Source organism: Vigna umbellata, chromosome 4, assembly GCF_029865625.1.
Source record: "Vigna umbellata cultivar VRB3 chromosome 4, Vumbellata_1.0, whole genome shotgun sequence".
In the NCBI taxonomy this organism is placed as follows: Eukaryota; Viridiplantae; Streptophyta; class Magnoliopsida; order Fabales; family Fabaceae; genus Vigna; species Vigna umbellata.
The window spans coordinates 30,135,635-30,142,197 of NC_142168.1; the positions used below are offsets into that span (position 1 = coordinate 30,135,635).

The window sequence follows — 6,563 nt, forward strand, 5'->3', positions numbered from 1 at the left end:
AATTATATACCATAATTATACTGACAATATAATAAAAGTATGTTTCTCTTTTTAATCGTCATATAGAATTTTTTGATAATGTAGAATTTTTTTCCTTTTAGAGTCCATCTTTTTTTCATTAATACAAAATAACAGAAAATTTAGAGAAAGTAATGGTCAATATTTTTTTCAAAGTTGTCCTTGGCAATTCCAGATGACTTGTTGGTTGGAAAACTAGAAAATTAGAATTGTGCATGAGTTGTATGATAAAATGTCTGGAAAAGATGATGATGATTGAAAATAATTATAGCACTTTATGAACAAAGTTATCAAATTTGAGAATTTATGTAAACTCGTGAGAGTCAAGTAAATTCGATTCGTAAACTTGTAAGAATTTATGAAAAAATTATATAAATAATATTTTAATTCAAATAAGTCTACAAAATTATATAATTTTAAATAAATAAAATTCATAGTTATATTGTTCATAAAGTTAAATATTGTAAAACATAAATACTTGAATTATTGTCATTAGCTTTGATGCATTTCATTAAATATATAACTTTTAAGCTCGCAGAATCGCTCTAAACTCACGATTTTACACACGATCCTACCGATTTCACAATCAATTCTATCGAGTTTACACAGAAAACGAGTTTACTTCCGAGTTAACTCGAAAGTCATGTCTGAGAACGTAAACTCTTACGAGTTTACGAGTTAACTCGAGAGTTTGATAATCATAGTTGCGAAGGGCCAATCCACATAGCAGAAGTTGACTTAAAAGATTGAATATAAAGGTGAAAGTGTGAAATAAAACCATTAATGTTTGATACAAGCATGGTCATTGTAAGCTAAACATTACAACTCACATGATTACATATACACAGTACTAAAGAAATGCAATGTGTAAAAATTTGGCTCTGTAATTTATTATTCTAATTTGCTAGGATAATGTACTTTCAAATGCATATGATATTATTGTAGCAATATAGCATAACTCAAGTGTATTCCCATATTGAAGTGAGCTGCAACAAGTGAAAGACAACTCTACATATGATATAATGCTTGTAAAAACATCTGTCATCCTGAAATTTAACACAAGTAAACAATACCACTTCAGTTCATTTACAATTTGTCATATTATCTAAATAGTGTCGATCTAATTATGGCCCAAACAGTAGTGATTTCACTAGGATTGATATGATTATTCTTAACAGTAAGCATGTCCATAATCCAACCGATCGATCCATCGACCGTTTTATGTGGGACCGAAAGATTTTTTAATTGCTTCGTCCTTGGCTGACTAAGGGGTCATAACCAACTATTTAGATATCAAACTTGTATTTATAGATTTTAGGATAAACTTTTAAATAGTGTTGACCTAATTGGCCCAACAGTAGTTATCTCACTTATGGTTGATGTAATTATTTTTAGCACTAACTATGTCTATAGTCCGACTGATCGATCTACCGACTGTTTCATGTGAGACCGGAAAATTTATTAATTGTTTTGTTTTTGACTGACCAAGTGATCATACTATACGTGTCATATTTGTCATATTAAACTAGAAGTTCAATAAGTAATTGGATTTTGTTTTTGTCTAGTTACATAATATTTTCTTATAACCAGACATTTAAAATTTAGTGAAAAATTCAGTGAAGTTGCTTGGATAATTAAATGTTGATTTAGGATGATAAAGATATAGAAAAGAAAATATTTTCTCAATAATAGCCTAAATCTATTAATAAAATTTAAAGGGATTGAAGTCGTCTTCACCAAAATTATATCTTACCTTTTATCCCTATATAATGAACTTATGTCATTTTTAATTAAAATATTACATTTAATCTAATTACATTTTAACATTAATATTTCATCCATCCTTGTGTACCTTATTTAACAACCCTGTTATTCTAATAATAAGTAAACAACATATGATATACATAATAATAGAATACAAAAGTTAAGACAATTTTTCGTATAACTTACAAAGCTTTAAAATTATTTATAGATTATATAAAAATAGATGTTTGAATCCTCTGGTTAAAATATTAAAAAATATTGTTATGCAAGTCCAACATAAAATAATATCATATTTGTTTTATCGTGTACTATTGTGTTAAAATATGATCATTAAATTTACACAATATCTATATTTAAACAGGATAAACTAGTTTGAAATTAAAATAACTAATCTATTTAAGAAATGTAAAATGATAAATTCAAAGTGAATAACTTACCCAAACATAAATTGTTGATAAAAAAAATACTAAATAAGTATAACATAACTGGACTTCAAAAGATTTGATTAAGTTTAAGTATATACTTGATCATTTCATTATATACACTTATCAATGGAATTTGTGTATACTTATCTAATTAAAGTAACTCACCACTTTAGAAAAAATATTCATTAACCCACAATTCATTTAAAGTTAAATAAAATAGGGAAATTAATCACATTTAAACTATTTAAATAAAGTTAAAGAAATACAACATGTTAAGTAAGCTATTTTTGTTCACTCTTACAATTCTAATAATGGTAAATTAGATTTTAAAGATCTTAAATGTGTATTAAGTGGTTATTCTTCTAAAAAATAAATATAAATATTATAGTTTTCACAGTCACTATGTGTTCAAACAATAATTTGACTTAACTTTCGGTTAAAATTATTTATGAACCAAAAATACACCTTTTATCATTACAAAAATTTACAATTTTATCGAGATTATTTTTTCTTTTCCGACGATTTTAACCCCGAAAAATACATTACCCACAGTTAAGAAAATCGTTGGGAAAAACTACATCGCTAAGTAATTTCTGGCAATTTTTTTCAAAACCGTCAATATTAAAAGGGATTTTATGAAAACAGGTGGTATTATTGAGAGTTTTTCAAAACCGCAGAAAATATGCAATTCATATTTTTTTTGTATTATTTATAATTTTGATAAAAACTCTTTAATATATCAATCAAATAATTTGAAATTAAAATTGAATATTATAAAATAAATAGTAAACATGTTTTAACACAACAAATTGTTCAAATAGTGATTTACATTTATACTTAATTACAGCTTCTAATAAACTAATAAAGTCTTCTTTAAAACCTATGATACAATAAGAACCTCACATAATTACTTAAAAAGTTCCCATTAAAATAATCTAAAGTATAAAATCCAGTAGAATTGTTGAGTGAGCCCTTTTGTTGCGTTTGACATTATCTCTTTTTCTCCTTTGATGACCCATTGACATTCTTGTATGTAACCTTAAAACAATATAAACAAATATTAAGCATTAAAATTTAACACTAAAACATTGTACATAATAAAAAAAACAAATGCCTGGTAAAAAAATCAAACCTTGCACCGAAAGCTCCAAAATTTAGTATCCTAAAACCACTTTAAAGTCTAAGTTTATCATTTTAAGATGAGAATTAATTGATATTAATGATATAAAAGTAGATAAGTGTATTTGTACTATTTGCAGATTCGAAGTTTTAAAATGAGAAAGGCTATATGATTTTTCTTCATAAAATTATTATATGATTCCTGGTGTATACTTAATTATATGTATATAAAATTAAAAAATTTCTAGACTGAAATTCTAAATCGTAATTTTCAAGGAACACAATCCTATTTTGGGAAGGCGTAACATCATAGAAATACTATAAGTTAAAATAATATAATAATATAATTTTCCATTTTGATTGATTGTAGAACTTGAAAAGTTATAGACAACTCGTAGAATTTTAAGTTGAAATGAATTAATATAGAAGTTGTGTTTGAATTTTTGCATCTTCTTCATCTTTAATTGGTTTAGTAATTTATTTGAATTTATAATGAAGAGTATTTTTAACATAAAAATATTATCATTTGTATGAGTTGTTAAATTTTGGCAAATAATTTGTTATGCTGGATTCTTTCTATCATTTAAAAATCTTAGATAACAGAACATTCGTTTTCAAAGAGTTCTTAAAAAAATTGAACAAATAATCGGAAACAGAAAGAGGTGGGTAAGAGAAGAAGCACTTGGTTTTTTTTGTGGCAGTGAATATGCCCAGAAAGTGGTTCAAATTCTATTCATATATTTCTATGACTAAATTAAAGTGATATTTTGATGAGGAGCCAAGTTGTCAAATGATGTTTGGTGCGAAATTGTAGTGAATGAAGCAAAATAAACGGTTGCATTTGCTTGGCTAAGAAAAGAGAAAAAGAAAGTAGTAATTTTAGATTATGAACGTGAATGTTATGCACCTTTTTACTTGGTCTTAAATTGGCAATTGGGTGTATGTGACGTACAAAATTCCTCAAAGCATTCTTTAAAAAAATTTACCTTGGGTGGCATGCGAGATTCAGCTATTCTTTTTGCTTCAACAAGAACCTGCATAAAAGAACAGAGGTAGGTATTATACCTTATTTTCTTTGAAGGTACACATATTGCAGAAACTAATGGCTATAATCTAAACAGTTCAAAACCTCTTCATCTCTGCATTCTTGTTGCCTTGTTTGAGAGAGGACCATGGACAGTGCTCACTTTAGCTTCATTTCTTGTGAAACATTATACAGTTCCTACAATGGGGAAGGACAAGTTATCACTATGATCAAGCAGATTCATGTTTTTAAGCAGTACCTTAAGCAGATTTAGAACATCACCAATTAAGAATAAAACCAACTACACAAATGTTTTATAGGAGATGCATGGACTATAATGAAAGACAAAGCAACATGGGTTGAACTAGAAGTCACCATCATATTCCTAAAAATCACATTAGCAAGACTTAAAGACTAACCCTTTCATGGACCATAGTTACCCCCACCGTAAAATAATATACCAAATAGATATTGTCTTGCAATATCCTTAACCAGTTACAGTTGAAAAAACTTCCACAAATATGTATCTCTTAACCACAAAATCATTGAAGCATCATAAATACATGTAAATTGAAATCAGTAATCAAGCATAAAAAAAAACTGTATTTGGACTTCTACAGGAGAAAATCACACTAAAGTACTAGATCAAAGACTATCACTACCTCTTAGAGGACTCACAGCCTGAAGCCAGTTGAAGTTATTATTGCAAACAAATAGGCACGACCAATGTAGTGAAAACCAAGATCCTACCTGGGATGGGACAGGTATGCCCTTTCCAAATTGTTGTGCCAGTTGCGTTTCCTTTGATTGATGAACCAATTATTAATTTGCTTCAATTGCAACCCTGTCTCCTCCACAAGTTTTGCCTTGTCATCTTCCTTAAACAAAGAAAAATCAATGAGTTAGAATTCATCATAAAAATTTGAACCAGCCTTTCCATTCGCACGATGACCGGTACCGAATGGAGATGAGACAAAGCCTGATTAGATCCTCCTCCAAGCGAACCGGATTTGGGAAGAATGAAGAAGGAGGAGCAAAACCCCTCTCACCAGATCGGAAAATCGAAAGAAGAAAGGGAGGGAGCTCACAGCGATGCCGGTTAGGTCAAAAGCCACTATTGTTTGTCGATGATGTGGTTTCGAATTAGCAAGATCTGAGCGGCGGCGGCTTCAACAATTTGGGGAAGGTGTAGTCGTGGATGAAGGAGATACGGTGGCCGACAATGAAGAGGTGCGATGGTGCTGGATATGATGAAGACAACAACTGCCGTGGATGGAGGTGAAGAAAGGCCCTGAGTCTCTGTTTCACGAGCGAAGAAGGAGAGAGGAGTGAAGCTGGTCGCACCGACGACGTCGCCGGACACCATGCTCACCGCAAGCGATTCTTATAGGAGGAGATGGCGATGGTCGACCTTCTATGTTGGTTTGAGAGTCATTTCATGAAAGAGAAGAAGACGAAGAGTTAGAGGTTTCTTTAGAAGACGATCAAATGTTTTGGGATACAAACTATTAGCGCGATATAAAGCGGGAAAATGAAAAAATATTTTCACTTTACAAAAATCGCCGGAAGTTTTTAGAGGTTTTCACAAACGCCGGAAATAAACCCCCTCTAAAATACATTATTTTTGTAGTGTATTACCACAATAAAATGCATAAATAGAAACAAAAAATAATTAGTTATAATATTGATCAATTTAGATACGAATTTGTGAATATCTAAAAATAGTATTCATTAGGAATAAAAAAATATAATTAATTTGTGAATTGCTCACTAAATTAATCTTTAGTATTAACTATCCAGATTTTGATTAAAAAAATTAACGTTAAAATTGGTGATAAATATTTGTTCTTTTCAATCCAGTGTTGCTTACAATATTAACAAGTTTCTTTCCTTTTTTTTTATTAATAAAGAAACAATAATAAAATATAAAGATACAAGAAGAATCTATATTAAAAAAACAATAAAGAATAAATTATATTTATATATTATGACACAAACATAAACACTGTATAACTTCAAAGATTACTGACATCTTGATTAATAATTTTAGGTAAGCAAAAATAATATATACAAAAGTTATACATATTATCATTGTAACTAATTAATGATGAATTTGGTCAATAATTTTGAGAGACTTGATTACCAAAAGGAAAAATTATGATAAAAAATTCACATTTAAAGTTTAGTTTATATATATATATATATATATATAT

General features: G+C 28.8%; 1 long non-coding RNA gene across 4 annotated transcripts; it reads right to left on the reverse strand.

Moving 5' to 3' along the window:
- Positions 1-2,946: 2,946 nt before the first annotated feature.
- LOC124830557 (uncharacterized) lies at positions 2,947-5,847 on the reverse strand. Of its 4 annotated transcripts, none has more exons than XR_007028238.2 (5): positions 5,309-5,847; positions 5,101-5,228; positions 4,456-4,548; positions 4,313-4,360; positions 2,947-3,245 (listed from the first exon to the last, which is right to left on the reverse strand). It is a non-coding gene; the product is annotated as an uncharacterized LOC124830557 (long non-coding RNA). The 4 variants fall into 4 exon arrangements; XR_007028272.2 differs by having other exon boundaries at positions 5,101-5,224; positions 5,309-5,846; XR_015785429.1 differs by having other exon boundaries at positions 5,101-5,224; positions 5,439-5,845.
- Positions 5,848-6,563: the final 716 nt, after the last annotated feature.